Below are 18,190 nucleotides of genomic sequence, written 5' to 3' on the forward strand. Positions count from 1 at the left end.
ATAAACGCATTTTGGTGCATGCAAAATGAATTTATAGTCTTAGTGGCTATTGAGGAATATATTTAAATTACATTTCTTGTTCCCAAAGTTCAGCTTTAACCTAAACAGTCAGAGGGCCATACAATGTATTTTATGGGGCCTAGCTGACAGTAGGATGTGATTCCTACACTAATTCTGTATGTTGTCTGTGCACAGTCACATTGTATTATAGCATCACACAGGTCCATATGGTCTACTTATGGTGTATTATATAACACAATATAAAAATAGCAGGCAGTTTTTGTTTTCAAAAAGTAGTATAAAACAACACATACATGACGTCTGGTGGTATCATATAATAGTAAAGAAAAGAGTATGCAAAACTAGAGCTGGTTTGCAAGTAGTCTCTAAATCCTTAAACTGGCCATACATAAAAAATTTTTTATTGATTTCCCCATCCGCACATTCGAGGTGGATGGGAGATCCTCCTTGCCTGCAATATTGTGTTATGGCAACGGAGAGACTCCCCTGCTGTCAGAATACACAGATCACCAGTACAACCAATTGCCTGCAGCACTGATCAAGTGGCTTGTATCCAAAAGGGAGATTGAACAGAAGTCAATCAGTAGATCGTCTTTTATTTAAAGGCAGTGGCTACACATGGATTGAAATATGGCTGGTCCCTGAACTGGACGAATTTCCATCCATCTATGGCCACCTTTACAGTAGACGTATCTGCTGTCCTTGCCTGATTTAATTGACTTCGTAAATAGAAAGCAGGGGAACAGTATGACTGGAGTGTAAAGTAATATAGTGCAAATGCAAGTGCTGACTCCTCATGTATGACACTGGGTTATTGAAGTGAAAATATTAAAAAAACTGGAGGGCACAGACAAGCCAATTTTCTAATCATTCTCTACTTAAGATTTCTCCTGTGCTGGCTAGCCCCATCTGGCCTGTCCTTGCATCGGATGTGTATAGGGCTAAAGAAAGATATACCGTATATACTCGACTATAAGCCGACTTTTCAGCACATTAAGCTGAAAAAGCCCCCCTCTGCTTATACTCGAGTGAGGGTCTCCCGCTGTGTCATGCAGTCTTAACTGTTTGGCAGTCGTCCATTGTAACAAAGCCCTGCCTCCTCCTCGTCCGTGATAGATGGAACACTGAACACTGATACACTGCTGGGAAACTGAATCAGTGTTCTGTCTATCATGGACGAGGAGGCTGGACTTTGTTACAGTGGATGGCCACCAAACAGTTAAGACTGCAGTTGCATGACACAGCGGGGGACACCCGTTGTTTGTAATCACAGGTACAGGTGGGCACAGTGAGGCTGCAGATGGGCACAGATGATACAGGTGGGCACAGTGAGGCTGTAGATGGGCACAGTGAGGCTTCAGATGGGCATTGTTTACCAGTAGATGCTGCATTTCCTACCCTAGACTTATACTTGAGTCAATACGTTTTCCCAGTTTTTTGTGGTAAAATGAGGTGGCTCGGCTTATATTTGGATCGGCTTATACTCGAGTATATATGGTAAATTATAGAATGATACTCGGTGGGCTGCAAAGGATTCTCTGTTCAAGCATACAAATTAAAAGGTAGCTCATCTATCATTGTGACTCCCTATTTTGTAGCAATAGTGTGCTCCAGGGCCGCTGATAGGGGGGGGACCACCAGTCCTCCTGTAGGGGGCCCTGGCACACAGAGGGGACCTAACACCAAGAGGAATCGGTGTTGTCGATCAGAGGGGTAATTCCAGAAAGATGCCCTGTGCGGCTCTCTGCAGCAGATAAAAGCCGGTTTCTATCCCACCCACCAGCTTTCAGCTGCTGCAGGGAGAGACACAGAGCATTGTTCCTGTAATTGCTTCCCCCTCCCTGTCCTATTATAAAAGGGCTCATTTACACTGGTTTTCTGTTATGTTTGTGTCCGCTAATAATAATTTTAGTGTATTTTTTGTAAAAAAAAAAATATTGATATATGGGGGGGGGGGGGGTGTTGCCTTGTAGGCTGTATGGGGCCCTGTGATTTCTAACAGCAGCCCTGGTGTGCTCTCATTACAGTCTCCTCCCTAAAGCCAAACTAAACTTTCAGCTTTAGTGTACTAAATACATTCCAGGTGTATCATAACAAAATGTGTTCAAAATCCCTGATGATCAAAGAGCTCTAGCTTTGACTTTAGCAGGACCACCGCATAGAGCCAACTGCTTCCATATGGAAAGCAAGGCTCCTTCTCTGCTGCATGCTTTTCTACTCAAAGGGCTGTCTGCTTTTCTGTTTCAATAAATTTTTATTGAGCAATTATAAATAAGTACAGGCATTAATGTTCTGTATAATTTCATCAATGAATATAACAGTTTCAACATAAATAAGTACAGGCAATGCCCTTAAAGAAGGGAAGTATAGTATGTCCATACAGAAGAAGTAACAAATATTATGCTCAACAACTACACTTATGCAGCGTACACACGACCGGACTTTCAGGCACACTAGGTCTGACGAAATCAGTCCATTGGACATTCCGATCATGTATGGGCTAATCCGATAGTTTTTCATTAAAAAAATCAGACGGACCTAGAAATAGAACATGTTTCAAATTTGTCCGACGGACTCAATTCCTATCGGGAAAACCGTTTGTCTGTATGCTGGTCCGACGGACCAAATACGTTGCAAGGGAAGCTATTGGCTACTGGCTATTGAAGTTCCCTTTTTAGGTCCATCTTATGTCATCACGTTCAAAACGAACAAACTTTCTAAGTCCGTTCGTGTGTGGGCAAGTCCGTTAGTTCTGTTGGAACTCCGCTGAAAGTTCGTTGGGAAGACCGTCAGACTTTTCCGAAGGAAAGTCCGGTCGTGAGTATGCGGCATGAGGCATACTACTGTCAGCTAAAGGTTGTGTATATAAAGTAACACCATTGTGATTGTAATACATCAAACCCATAGAGGGACATTTGAGAAACAACATCGCTTATGTTTGGGTAAAAGGTGACTAAGAGAGCTTAGGGTATAGGAACACAAAGAGTTCTAACTCTAGAGATGAAGAAGGAGGAGGAGGAGGGGGAAGAAAAGTGAGGGTAAAGAAGGGACAGAATAAACACTGATGCACATGAGGTTATTAAATGGGTGGAAATTAGACTGGTACCATTTTGACCAAATTTTACAGGCTTGTCTCTGCCTGAGGTATGAACGTCTGTCTCTTACTAGGATTAGTTTGTAGGTGTAGTGGGTCTGAACCTTAGTTATGACATCTAGCAGTGTTGGTACTTTTTTCCAAAATTTGGTGATATTGATTCTAGCGGCAATATGTGTGTTATCACTTTATGGTGGTAACACGGAAGGGTTTAGATGGAAAGATTTAATAGCGCTAAATCATGGGAGGGAGTTACAGGTTTTACAGTAACCTGGCAGATCCGAGTAAATACTGCCCACCATTATGGTGCTATGCATTGGCAGTTCCAAAGAATGTGGAATAGAGTGCCAGGGTAACTGCAATTCTGCAATTTCTCCAGCAATTGGATGACAGGTGGTTGCTAAATTTTATTGGGGTCAGGTATCTGCATTGCATGTTCTGTGTGAGCTCCCAAAGTGCAGTGCACTTTGTGGCAGTATAAATAGATTGCAATGTTTTTTGCCATTTTTGTGCTGAATACTGATTTCCCAGATTTTGCACCCACTGGAGGAAAGCTAGGGAATAATGGAAAGACATTTTCTCTTATACTCACCGACCGACACAGCTCATCTCTGCAACAAAATGGGTTGTTAGCCCTATCACTAGGAGATACTAGGTAAAGTTGTAATACAACACTTCAGAACTCTTAGTTCCGCCCAGGGGGGCGGTCCCTCAGGCTACAATCCCCACATTCTGCCCTAGCAGCCTCAGTTTTATTTTACCTAGTGAAGGAGATAGACCTAGGAACCCTGTGGGCCCATAGGTCCGTGTTTTTTTATGCAGAAGCTTTGCTTTATGCGCAAGATGAATGATCCTGTGATCTTCTATCAACAGCCGGCTGGGTGACAGGCTGGTTCACTTATCCTCGTAGTCTCCCCAGTCCGGCCATCGAGCGTGTGCAGGTCGCAGCTACGGCTCGGCAGGCCACGACATACCTCAGCTCCAGAGGTGGTCAGTGAGCTTTTATGCTCCGGGGCATACATATGACCAGGCTACTGATGTCTGCGTCACAGTAAGCCAGGCCAGTAGCGTTCCCTGTACTGATCAGGAGTTGGTCTACAATGGAATGTCTCCCAGCTCTTCAGGACTGGTAAGTACGGCTCTCCCTGTCTCGGCAGGGTTGAGCAGCTGGGCATTCCCTGGGAGGTCGATTCCCGGGCCCCTCACCCCCCTCTCTTCTCTCCCCTGTCCCTCTCTCCCCTCCTTCCTCCCCTCACGGGGGGGGGGGGGGGTCTTTGCATGGGTACTGAGCGGTGTGTGTGTGCCCCTGGGCTCTCACCTGGGTTCTGGCTGACTGGGGGTGCCTGGATCCTGAATGCTTAACTTCCGGGAGGTGCCCGTGAGGTTTGTCTGTGTGTCAGTGCAGCGCTGTGTCTCTGCCACATGTTTGTCTCTGTCTCTCATGGTGCTGGCTGGTGGCCATTTTCAGTGTGGGCAAAGGACAGCATGCTTCTGGGCTTCAAGTGGCCATTTTCCCGGTGATTCCCTATTCAGGACACTGGCGGCCATTTTATTGAAGCTGGACCACGTTTTTGTGCTCTAGCAGCAGCCTTATGTGCCCTCAGCTTCCTGTTTTGTCATTACTGAGCGCTGGACACCATTCTATGTAGTCTGAGCACGTTTTTCAGATCGCTCAGCGATCGTTCACTGATCGTTCTGATGGACTGTCACCGACACAGCTTTGGTTCCTCTGCATCTGGGAGCGCTAGGGGTCTACAGGCACTGCTGTAAACAGTGCAGAACTCCTCAGGGCGGTGAGTCCGGCAGGTTAGAAGCCCTCAGTCAGCGGCACCAAGGAGGGTGGGACTGTCACTGTCCTAAGTCCCCTTCGGGTGGCAGACAGGATAGGGTCAGCATGGCTTCAGAAACTGGTGTTTCTTCCCCCGAAATCCAGGCAATTGCAACCGGGTCACCTGCGGATGGAGCAGTCCCCATGGACACCCTGACGGCTGTCCTCAATTAGTTTGTTGCCAAGATGGAGGCGGTGCGTGGGAGGAAAGGTGCTAAAAAGCGACCCCTGCCCCCCGTCCTCTGGGGAGAGCTCTGATGCAGACTCGGGTCCTGCTGAGGCCGGTGACCCCTGCTCTGTCTTGTCAGATGACGCTGACCAGGACCATTCGAACAATGAGGATGAGTCCCTGTCTGGGTCCAGGCGCGACAAATCGCTTGTTGGAGCTCTTATCACAGCTGTGTGTGATACCCTGAAGATTCAGGAGCCAGCGGATCCCTCTGCTGATGTACCGGTCCCTTTTGGGACCCGCAAGCCAGCACGTTCACCTGACTTATTTTGACAAGTTTATTTACAAGCAATGTGGTCGCCCGCAACGGACCTTTTCGGTCCCCAAATACATGGCAGTGCGTTACCCCTTTGAGGAAAGCCTTCTCAAGAAATGGTCGGCTCCTCCGGTCGTGGACCCCCCAGTATCCAAGTTAAATAAAGTAACCACGATCCCGGTTGAGGGGACTCCTGCATTCAAGGATCCCACGGACAGGAAGGCAGAGGCGGTGACTCGTTCCTCGTTCACGGTTGTGGGGTCAGCCATGCGACCTGTACTGGCATCCGCACTTGTGTCGCAGACACTGACTGAGTGGGCAAAACTTTTGCACCGCTAATTGGGAGAGCAACAGGCTTTCCCTGTCTGCGTGGAACTAGCAGACCAACTAGTGCAAGGCCTTAAGTAAGTCTGTGACGTGGCCCTGGATACTCTCCCTCTTTTATCCAGGGCTTCAGTGTCAGCTGTGGTGCTGAGGCACCTAATTTGGCTAAAATGCTGACCAGGCATCCAAAAAAGCCCTGATGGATCTTCCTTTCCTTGGCGACCGGCTGTTTGGAGCCTCGTTAGATGACATTATTAAAAATGCCACAGGTGGTAAGAGTACACTACTCCCACAGGCCAGGAAAGCTAAGGAGCCATGCCGCAGTCAAGGGCCCTCTTTTTACGCTCACAAACTGCTTTTTCGTCCGACAGGAGCTTTGACAAAGCGTCCCCAGCCCGACAGGACGCCCACGGATGGTCAAAAACATCCCTGGAACCACAAGCCTAATAAGCCTGCGAACAAAAGTGTTACCGCATCAAGGTTTGCCCCCACCCATGTCTCGGGTGGGGGGGTCGCCTTCGGGAGTTTGCAGCCCGGTGGTCCTCCCGGTTATCCGACCAATGGGTCTGCGATCTGAGTTCCACAAGCTACAAGATAGAGTTTCTCTCTTGGCCGCCAAACAGATTCTTCCCCTCCAGCATACCCATATCCCTGGTTCGCCGGGAGGCCCTGTTTGGGGCGGTAAGGGATTTGCTGAATCGCGGGGTGATTGTACCGGTTCCGGACACGGAACGCTTCCAGGGACGTCCAATCTTGGACTTAAAAGCCCTCAATCACTTTGTAAAAGTCCAGAGGTTCAGAATGGAATCGGTTCGCTCAGTAGTCGCTGTGCTCCATCAAGGTGAATCCCTGGCGTCCTTAGACATCCAGGATGCGTACCTGCACATACCCATATGCCTTTGGCATCAAAAGTTTCTGCGTTTTGCAGTCGGGGAAGCTCATTACCAATTTGTGGCTCTTCCCTTTGGCCTGGCATCAGCCCCCCGAGTCTTTACCAAGGTACTGGCTCCAGTTTTGGCTCTGCTGCAACAATGTGGGATCGCGATTGTGGGATACCTAGACGATCTCCTCCTGAGAGCATCTTCTGCCTCAGAATTAGAGGAGGATGTGGTGATCACCATGCAGACCCTGCAAGAATTTGGGTGGCTGTTGAACCTAAAGAAGTCAGTGATTGTACCAACACAGCGTTTGGAGTACCTAGGTTTGCTGTTGGACTCCAGGGAAGCGAGAGTTTTTCTCCCTTCAGACAAATTGCAGACTCTCAGATCCGCGGCCAAACTACTGATGAACCGCAAGTGGTCGTTGCTCAGGTTTTGCATGAGGGTACTGGGACTCATGGTAGCCTCCTTCGAGGCAGTACCTTACGCCCAGTTCCACACCAGAGTTCTGCAGAAGGAGATCTTGTCAAAATGGGACAAATCTCAGCTGTCCCTATATCGACAGATCCAGGTGAGCCAGCCAGTCAGGGACTCATTGATCTGGTGGTTGAGGTCCCCGGTGATTCAGTCCGGAAAATCGTTCCTTCCTCTGAAATGGACGGTCATCACAATGGACACCAGTCTCTCCGGCTGGGGTGGAGTGATGGGCGTTCAGTAGGCTCAGGGCCTCTGGTCGACGGAAGAATCCGAGTTGCCGATCAATCTGCTTGAATTGAGAGCGATCAGGCTGTCTCCACACATGGTCGATGAGACTTCAAGGGCGTCCAATCAGGATACAGTCAGACAACGCCACGACTGTGGCGTACGTAAATCACCAAGGGGGAACGAGAAGCCCAGCCGCTGCACGGGAGGTCGCTCACATACTTCGGTGGGCAGAGCGACACGTACCGGCCCTGTCGGCCATTTACATCCCGGGAGTGGAGAACTGGCAGGCGGACTATTTGAGTCGACAGATGCTGCCCCCAGGGGAATGAGCATTGCATCCGGAGACATTCAGGCTGCTGTGCCTGACGTGGGGCACACCAGATGTGGATCTACTGGCCTCCCGTCTCAATCGCAAGGTGCCAAGATTCGTGTCCAGGACGAGAGATCTGTGGGCAGACGCGTCAGACGCACTCGTGGCTCCGTGGGATCAGTACCAGCTGATCTATGCCTTTTCTCCACTGAAACTGTTGCCACATCTGCTTTGCAGAATGGAAGCCGAGGGGATCCTCGGTAATAATGATTGCCCCAGATTGGCCTCAATCTTTTGCTGGCGGAAATTCCACCAGAAAAAGTCAAATGGAGCATACACACGATCGCATTGGACAGGAAAGGCACTCAAGGTTTGCGGGGGGGCTTTAGTGAACCCAAACAGGAATTGGGTTCTTCAACCAACTCCATTAAGGGTAGCTTAAATGTGGCACCGACCATTTCAGTAAGAGAATGCACCAGCCACTTCTCAGCATGTGAAGCTGAAAAAAGTCCTTCCCCACTTGATTCCTTGGAAGAGGAATAATCAGCCTGTTCACGGTCCCCTGAGGGGGATTCATATTCCCCTTCCCACAGTTCCTCCGTTTGGGGATCGTGGGTGGTAGGAGGGAATCTAATGCGTTTTCTTCCACTCTGTGAAGACATGATTAAAGCCACTAATCTTTCCTGTAACCCACTTATAGCTGAGGAGAAAACCTGCTCAGTTATGTAGACAGGGGCTGAGGTGTCGGAAGCAATTGCAGCCCCTGATGACCCTGATGGCTCACTCTGACCAGCCTCCTGGATGGTGTTACAGAGGGAGGGTCCCTAGGACCTGAGGGCGACACCCTTTGTGTCCTTGGTCTTTGCAGCATTTGAACCACCTCCTCTGGTCATAGTGCCGAGCACAAACGCAGAGGTACCACCAAAAAAATGCACCCGCTGCTGTGGAATAGTCCAGCAACTGCTGCTGCTATCAAGCTCAGCTTGATGCGGAGCTCAGCACAGCACATCTTTACTGGTGACCAACACCTAAGGAACTGGCGAAAAAACGGAGGTACTCCCGGTAAGGGGAGGGGTTATGTGGGGAATTGAACTTCCGGGTGTGCCAGTGTCCACCACCTGAATAATAACCCATACAGTTTTTAATGTTGCTCTGTGTCCCGTGATGTACGATAAAGAAATAAGTAAAAAGCCAAGGGGGTGAATACTTTTGCAAGGCACTGTATACATGCAAGCCTCCTGCATGTATCCCTACCTTGCAAATGTCACCCCCTTCAGCAGTGAGAGCCCCGCAAGACTCTGGAATCGGTGGGTGGGTCTCTTTGCCAGAGCAAAGACTTCACAAGACTTACAGACCACCTCTACACTCTCCTATTCCTGAGTTATGAGTAACATCCAGTCAAAACTCAGGAAAGGCACAACAGGACTTCAGCATGCCCAATCATGCTGAGGCATGGAGCAGCTAATCCTGTGAGAGCTGGAGAAGAGAGGGGTGTGGGGGTGTGAAGCTGGAATCGTAACATACTCTCTCTCTCTCTCTCTCTCTCTCTCATGCTGTTCATGAGATAAAGAAATCAGATGTCAGTCACAGCAGTGGGGGATGTGTTGACACAAACTTATCTGTGTGTCATTTTTTTTTATCTTACTACAAAAAGACAAGAGGATTGCCAAAAGCTGGATTAACTCTTCGTGGCAAGAGAAGGCACAGATGACTTGATATCCTCTACTGTACCCGGTAGAAGTCTTCATTAAAAAAAATGTCAGGTTTACATCCACTTTAAGTCGTCTAAGAGCAAGGTACTATAGTTGGGCCACTTATAGATGCATAAATCTGGGATTAGCATGTAGAGGGATGAGATTGGTAGTTTTACAGTGGAGGTTGGGTTACTATCCCAGGCAGTAGAGGTAAACCTTTGCCATATTTGTACAGCTATTGCCATGGTAGGGGAGTTCTGCAGCTGGGTTTAGATTGCTTAATTGTTTCAAATTACTTCCTGGAATAGCAGATCGCTCTAATTCTCCCCATCATGTGGAGGCCATCAGGAAAACCATTTGTAACAAAATGTCCCACACTCCGCTTGAGTGCTTCCATCAAAGATTGCTTCCTCCCAGTCTGAATATAGATATCAGATATTCCAACCGCTGACAAGCAAGAACTAGGCAGTGCTCGTTTTGGCTGCTAAACATGAACTCTTTATTTGAACACAAGCACACAGAGATATTCAAACTTCTCATCAGTAGACTGTCCAATCAGCAGGGAGAGCTGTTGGAGGAATCCCCCCCTCCCCAGCTAATCTACATACACATATGCACACCATAATAAGTTGCTCCCAAGGCAGACAGGTACAATAGAACAATGGAATAAATCCACACCCCAAACGACCAAGCAGAGAGCACACCATAGTATAAGACAATATACAATATATATATATATATATATATATATATATATATATATATATATATATATATATATATATATATATATATATATATATATATATATATCAGTGGCGGAACTACCGCCATAGCAACACATGCGGACGCTATGGGGCCCGCAGTCAAGTGGGGCCCGGTGAGGACAGGCGGCGCGGCTCCGTGGGTGATAGCGGGCGGCCTGCGGCTCCGCGGGTGGTCCGCAGGCGATAGCGGCCGGCTCCGCGGGTGAGAGAGTGGGGGTGAGCGGGCTGGCCAATCAGGGAGCTGACGGGCGGGGGACCATAGAGATGACATCATCTCTCACTGCCCGGCGCCCGCCCTGCATCCCTGCACTGCAGTTTCCCCCTCACTGTGTAGGCAGCCAGGAAGCAGAGAGATGACATTATCTCTCTGCTGCCTGACTATCTGCTGCCTGACTCTGTGACACAGCAGGAAAGTGACAGAGCAAGTGACAATCCATAATGTGTGGCAGGCGACGTGGCAAGTGACAACCCGGGACATGGTAAGTGACAATCTGCAATGTGTGGCAGGTAACGTGGCAAGTGAAAATCCGTGACGTGGCAAGTGACAATCCGTAACGTGTGGCAGGTGACGTGGCAAGTGAAAATCCGTGACGTGGCAAGTGACAATCCGTAACGTGTGGCAGGTGACGTGGCAAGTGAAAATCCGTAATGTGTGGCAGGTGACGTGGCAAGTGACAACCCAGGATGTGGCAAGTGACAATCCATAATGTGTGGCAAGTGACAATCTAGGACGTGGCAAGTGACAATCCATAATGTGTGGCAAGTGACAATCTAGGACGGGGCAAGTGACAATCCATAATGTGTGGCGAGTGGCAATCTAGGACGTGGCAAGTGACAATCTGTAATGTGTGGCAAGTGGCAATCTAGGACGTGGCAAGGGACAATCCGTAATGTGTGGCGAGTGACAATCCGGGACGTGGCAAGTGGATAATCCGCAACATGTGGCAGGTGACATTCTGCAACGTGTGACAAGTGACAATCTGCACCTGGTGGCAGGCAACGTAGCAAGTGGACAATCTGCAACGTGTGGCAGGTGATGTGACAAGTGACAATCCTTAATGTGTGGAAAGTGACAATCCAGGACGTGGCAAGTGACAATCCATAATGCGTGGCAAGTGACATGGCAAGTGACAATCTGGGATATGGCAAGAGGACAATCCGCAACATGTGACAGGTGACATTCTGCAACATGTGACAAGTTAAAATCTGCATCTGGTGGCAGGCGATGATGGCAAGTAACACGCTCAGGGATCCCACTGATTTTGCATTATGGTGAGTTGAACTATTTTGTTTTATATAACAGAACAGAAATCGGTTAGAAGGCCTGGAGGTCAGCAATGTGTTCCCTTCAGGGGCTGCATACAGTATACTGCATACTTTGTTGTTAAAAATTAATATAAGCCGTTGCCTGGGTACTGTGCCACATGGATGTGGTAGTCTGTTGTTCAATGGCATTAGTTAATTATTTTTTTGTGGGGGGGGGGGGGCCATACAACATTTTGCTATGGGGCCCTGTGAATTCTAGTTACGCCCCTGGTATATATATATATATATACATATACACAGACATATATACGCACACAACATTCCAGTGTGGTTGTACAGTGAGTCCGATTAGCACAGATCAGACTGAGGTTCTTGGTCACCCTGTGCCTCTAAGACACAGGGTGAATTAGACATAGGAGGTGCCTGGGGAGCTGAAATAAGGGTTTCCCAACCTCTCCAAGCAATTCTCGGCTCCACGGGACCCCCTGCCCAAAGTGATTCCCCTCACACACAATTCTCCCCATCATGTGGTGGCCATCGGGAGAAAACATTCTTTCAATTGTGTGAGGATATTGGCAGTAAAATAGTCTGAGATATCTACCAGATCTCTATCAGTCCAGCCCCCCCCCACTAGTCTATGTTTAATGAGTCTAATTCTATACACTCATGATTTTTTGCCTGTTGGACGGAATGGAGAAATTTCAATTTGATCGGGATGTAATTCTCTTTAACCACTTGCTTAGTAGGCACTAACACCCCCTTCATGCCCAAGCCATTTTTCAGCTTGCAGCGCTGTCGCACTTTGAATGACAATTGCGCGGTCATGCTACACTGTGCCCAAACACACTTTTTTTTATCATTTTCTTCACACAAATAGAGCTTTCTTTTGGTGGTATTTAGTCACTGCTGGGTTTTTTACTTTTTACAAAAAAAAAGACCAAAACTTTTGGAAAAAAAAAGTCTTTTTGTTTTTTTACTGTTAGTAAATTTTTCACCTTCGTTGATGTGCGCTGATGAGGTAGCATTGATTGGGGACTGATAGGCTGAACTGGTGGGCATTGATGAGGTGGCACTGATGAGGCGGCACTTATGGGCACTAATGAGGTGGCACTGATGAGGAGGCACTAATATGCCGCACTTATTGGTCAGTGATAGGTGGCAGTGGTGGGCACTGATAGGCAGCACTGGTGGGCATGGATAGGCGGCATGGATAGGCACTGATGGGTGGCACTGATGGGCATTGATGGACTGCAGTGATGGGCAGCACTGATAGGCGGCACTGACTGGCATGGCTAATGGGCCCTGATTTGTGGCATTTGTGGGCAGTGGTGGGCACTGATTGCTGCCACTGGTAGGCAGTGTATGTTGGCATTGGTGGGCACTGTATTTTACACTTTATTTCTTATTTTAATCAGGGCATTGATGATGCTGATCGGCTCTCCTCTCCTCACATTCTGTCAGTGTGAGGCGAAGAGAGACGATTAACGCCATCTCTGTGTTTACATGTGAGCGGCTGTGATTGGACACAGATCGGAGTCACGCCATGTCCTAGCAACACGGCGCGGCCACGTGGTTTCCCTGGAAGTCCAGGTCCTGAATCTAGGGAAGCAGCTGGCAACAATGAGAAGAATTTCCATATTAAAAGAGAGTTGGGAACGTACCCGGCAGGAGCCGGCAGGGTCCGACACAGAGGCGAGTGGAGACAAAGAGGTGAAGGCACCAGAGCAGAGTAGATGGGTGACACTCAGTATGGGTAGAGAGGAAAGTGTCAGGGAGGCCAGTCCTGGGCTGGAACATCCCAATGAATACAATGCGTTGTGTGATGTTGGAGAAACCAGTCAGGGACCAGCATTGCTAGAGCAGAGCGATACCCCTAGCTGCCAGGGGAAAAACTCCTCCAGTGAGGGTGGGGATAAAGCCAAGGTTAAGGAAAGACAGATTCTGGTGGAAGGACAGAGGGCTATCTGTCAAAAAGACCATAAGCAATGAACTGTATGTTGTTTACCAGGAGCTCGGGTTCTGCACATTGCGGATCTGATGGACAGATTATTGTGTGGGGCTGGGGAGGAGCCAGCTGTCATGGTACACGTTGGTAGCAATGACAAATTCAAAGGAAGATGGAGGGTCCTAAAAAAGATTTTAGGGACTTAGGAGCTAAATTTGAGGAATAGGACTACCAAGGTAGTATTTTCAGAAATACTACCAGTACCTCGAGCCACACCATGGAGGCAGCAGGAGATTAGGAAAGTTAACAAGTGGCTGAGGAGCTGGTGTAGAAAGGAGGGGTTCAGGTTCCTGGAGAACTGGGCAGACTTTTCAGTTTGTTACCGGCTCTTTAGCAGGGGCGGACTGCACCTAAATGGGGAGGGTGAAGTTCAGGTGGGAGAGAAGATAGCCAAAAAGTTAGAGGAGATTTTATACTAGGCGAAGGGTTGTAGGGTCCAGATGTAGAGATAGCCAGCGGGGAACTAAGTTCAGAGGCTAGTGTTGGGGGCATTAGCAGTAAGGTGACTAGAGTACCTAAACCCATGGTAAGTATTTTGACAAATCCAAATTGCAGCCTCATAACAACCAACAAGGAGATAGTATGCAACCAAACAAAACTACGAGGCTTGCACACCAATGCCAGAAGTCTGGCTGACAAGATGGGAGAACTGGAGCTGCTGATGTACGTGGAGGATTTAGATTTTGTGGGAATTTCAGAGACTTTGTTTAACAGCTCTCATGATTGGCTGGCACACATTCAAGGGTATTCCCTTTATCGCAGAGATTGGGAGGGTAAAAAAGGGGGAGGGGTATGCCTGTACATCAAGGATGATGTGTGGGGGCATGGTCTGATGAGGCATGTGAGCAGACCTGTTCCATGGAGATACTGCTGTTGATCCTGCAAACGATCCTTCACTCGTCGCTGTTTTCACCCAGATTTGGCTAATACCTGAACCCCCCTGGAGTCTGTACCTGATCCCATGCCTGATCTGTTTGATCTGCCCTCTGAGGATACCCCTCTGCCCACACTCATTGAGATCCTGCACGCAGTACAAAAGTGCACTGCCTCAGTGGATGATTTGGAAGAAAGGTCTGGGGGGCTGAAAGTGTTTCTCCACCGTCAGGACCTCCAGAAGATCAGGTAGAGAACCACTGCTGTAGAGGGCCGAGTGAGTGACATGGAAGACCAGATGCCTCCTCTAAACAGGGATGTACGAATGGCTACGCAGCAGGCTTTTCAAGCCCTAAACAAAACAGATGATATAGAGAACCGCCTGAGCCTCATAACATGCACACAAGTTGACACAAAGGGGTTTGAATGGCTATTAGTGTGTGTGTGTATAAAAGGTCAATGAGTTTCTGGACTCCTGACAGACCCTTGCATCTTTCATCCAGTGCTGCACTGACATTTCTGTATTCAGTCATGGGGAAATGAAAAGAATTGTCAAAGGATCTGCGGGAAAAGGTAGTTGAACTGGATAAAACACGAAAGGGATATAAAAAGATATCCAAGGAATTGAGAATGACAATCAGCAGTGTTCAAACTCTAATCAAGAAGTGGAAAATTAGGGGTTCTGTTGAAACCAAACCACGGTCAGGTAGACCAACTAGAATTTCAGCTACAACTGCCAGGAAAATTGTTCGGGGTGCAAAGAAAAACCCACAACTATCTTCAGGTGAAATACAGGACTCTGAAAACATATGGTGTGGCTGTTTCAAGATGCACAATAAATAAGGAGGGACTTGAAGAAAGATGGGCTGTATGGTCGAGTCGCCAGAAGAAAGCCATTATTACTCAAATGCCACAAAGTACCCCGCTTACAATATGCCAATCAGCACAAAGACAAGCCCAAACTTCTGACACAGTCATTTGGGGTGATAAGATCAAAATTTAGCTTTTTGGCCACAACCATAAATGCTTCATTTGGAGAGGAGTCAACAAGGCCTATGATGAAAGGTACACCTTTCCTACAGTGAAAAGCGGAGGTGGATCGCTGATGTTTTGGGGATGTGTGAGCTACAAAGGCACATGAAATTTGGTCAAATTTGATGGCAAGATGAATGCAGTATATTATCAAAACATAGTGGAGGAACATTTGCATTCATCAGACAGGAAGCTGCGCATGGAACATACTTGGACATTCCAATATGACAATGATCCAAAACACAAGACCAAGTCGACCTGTCATTGGCTACAGCAGAATAAAGTGAAGGTTCTGGAGTGGCCATCCCAGTCTCCTGACATCAATATCATTGAACCACTGTGGGGAGATCTCAAACGTGCAGTTCATGCAAGACAGCCCAATAATTTACAGGAACTGGAGGCTTTTTTCCAAGAGGAATGGGCAGCTTTACCATCTGAGAAGATAAAGAGCCTCACGGACAAATGCCACAAAAGACTTCAAGCTGGCATTGATGTGAATGGGGGCAATACATGGTATTAAGAACCAGGGTATGTAAACTTTTGATCAGGGTAATTTGGGTAGTTTCAGTTGTGATTATGATCCAAAAAGAGTAAACGGCTTCAGCCAAACACTAACCATGAGTGAAAGAAATTTTTTTGTGTTATCATTCATATTCTCTGAAAAAAGGCCAAGAAATCATAGATTTTGCCAGGGTATGTAAACTTATGAGCACAACTGTATATCTATTATCTGCAATAAACATAAAGAGCACATGAGGAGAGATTGGAGAAGTGAAAATTCATGTATCATGTTTATGTCTCTTGCGGATGCAACGTTAACAGATATTTAAATGCCACTGTTCAAAAGCATATTGTATGTACGTTGGAAGCTGTTCATTGGGTTCAATAAAACCTTTTGTGATAAAAAAAAAAACGAATAATGTGCAAGTGACTGTGAGGGACGACATTACAAATGGAGCAAGGGAGGAGGTGGAATCCTTATGGGTAGAACTTCAAAGGGAGTTAACAAAGGGGAAAGTAATACTGGGTGTATGCTATAGGCCCCCTAACCAGAGGAAGGAGGGGGAGGCGGACCTCCTATTACAGTTTGGAATGGCGGCATGGATGGGAAGTGTCATTATAATGGGGGATTTTAATGATCCAGATATTGACTGGGAGGAAGGAACCACGCATTCGTCTTGGGCTCATCATTTCTTAAATATCTTGCAGGACAATTTCATGGGTCAGATGGTGAATGCATGTTGGAAGCCAACATGATTTAATATCATATTTCTGGAGTTTCTTTCTGGTTGGTACAACCAAGCCTTTGCTTTTTTGGGGGTGGTCTGGAATGTAACAGGTTGCACATCAAAGCTTTGTAGCATATCTGAAAGAAGAGATCAGGCCTTCTTCAAGGCTGAACAACGCTTGGCTCTAGACCATCTGTTGTTATAATGCTATGCAAGCAAACTTTAAAGGGACCATAGCTGACAAGATGATTGATGAATGTCCTGCTACAAAAGATCAAAGGCATTGAAGATGGACCAGGATAAATAGACATGGACAATGCTGCCCCTAGAGGTCAATACAGCAGGATGGACAATAATATAATATATTGAGGAGGACTGCCCCATAAATGCCATGATTCGTCAAAAGTCTAGATGGAAAGGCAATGGGGTTGGGTCTGGATGGTGTATGACTGAAGTATAAAGGGCTGAACGAGTGAGAAAGTGCCCTCTTTTGCCATCCGAGTCCAGCTGATGAAACAATATTTTGAGGAAAGCATTGTGATAAGTATCTTTGATGTTCTTTTGTCATATACTTTGTATAATTTTCTTTAGTATTTTCATGTTAGTGTTTTCCTTTATTCTTGGTAAATAAATAAGACGTTGTTTTATTAAGCAGTTTGCTTAGTTTCATAGCTAACCTTATAGCATTGTGCTTATCAGAGTTTTAATAGACTAGTTTACTATGGGAATAGACAAGTTAACACATATATGCAATAAATAGAGGGAATCCATAACCACCCCGAATAATATTTATTGTATGAATTACTTCAATGCACCAACAAGAAACTAAGCATTACTAGACCTACTGGTTACTAACAATACATATGTGGAAATACGAGGCAACTTAGGAAACAGTGACCACAGGTCAATTAGTTTCAGTGTAAATCACAGAAATAGGAAACACAAGGGTAATACAAAGACACTGAATTTCAAAAGAGCCAACTTTCCTAAACTGTGCTCTTTGCTAGAAGATATTAAATGGGATAAAATCCTAGGAACAAATGGGAGTGCTTTAAGAGCATACTAAATAAAGGTATTGGCCAGTTCATTCCAATGGGAAATACATTTAAAACAGCTAATATAAATACTGGGTGGCTCAACTCCAGTGTACAAATGCATATAAAAGCAAAGGAAAAGGCCTTAAAAAAATACAAAGCTGAAGGGTCATTGTCAGCATTTCAACTTTACAAAAAATGCAACAAGAAATGTAAGGGTGCAATCAGTGCAGCTAAGATAGAATACGAAAGGCACAAAGCGGAGAAGAGTAAAAAGAAATCCCAAGAAATTCTTTAAGTATATAAATAGTAAGAAAGGGAGGCCAGTACATATTGTCCCTATAAAAGACGATGAAGGGAATCTGGTTACAAAAGCAGGAGAGATTGCAAAGGTTTTGAATATATTCTTCTCCTCAGTCTTCACAAGGAAAACCCAGGGGATACAGTAACCAGGACGGTAATGTTAATTTCCATAGCATGTCACAGGAAGCACCCTCATTATTAGAGGACAGAATTAGAAATAGACTTGAAAAATTCAACATAAACAAGTCACTGGGACCAGATGGCTTACACCCGAGGGTCCTTAAGGAACTTAGTCAAGTGATAGCCAGACCATTGTTCCTAATTTTTGTGGACCATTTACTG

At 46.6% G+C, this 18,190-nt stretch overlaps 1 protein-coding gene across 4 annotated transcripts in view; it reads right to left on the reverse strand.

The window, feature by feature from the left end:
• Positions 1 to 18,190, reverse strand: part of GANC (glucosidase alpha, neutral C) — a 203,343-nt gene that overhangs the window by 35,050 nt on the left and 150,103 nt on the right. The gene's annotated exons all lie outside the window — the stretch shown is intronic.

Source organism: Lithobates pipiens, unplaced genomic scaffold (assembly GCF_037356315.1).
Source record: "Lithobates pipiens isolate NorthernLeopardFrog02 unplaced genomic scaffold, aLitPip1_a1.2 Scaffold_30, whole genome shotgun sequence".
NCBI classification, from domain to species: domain Eukaryota; kingdom Metazoa; phylum Chordata; class Amphibia; order Anura; family Ranidae; genus Lithobates; species Lithobates pipiens.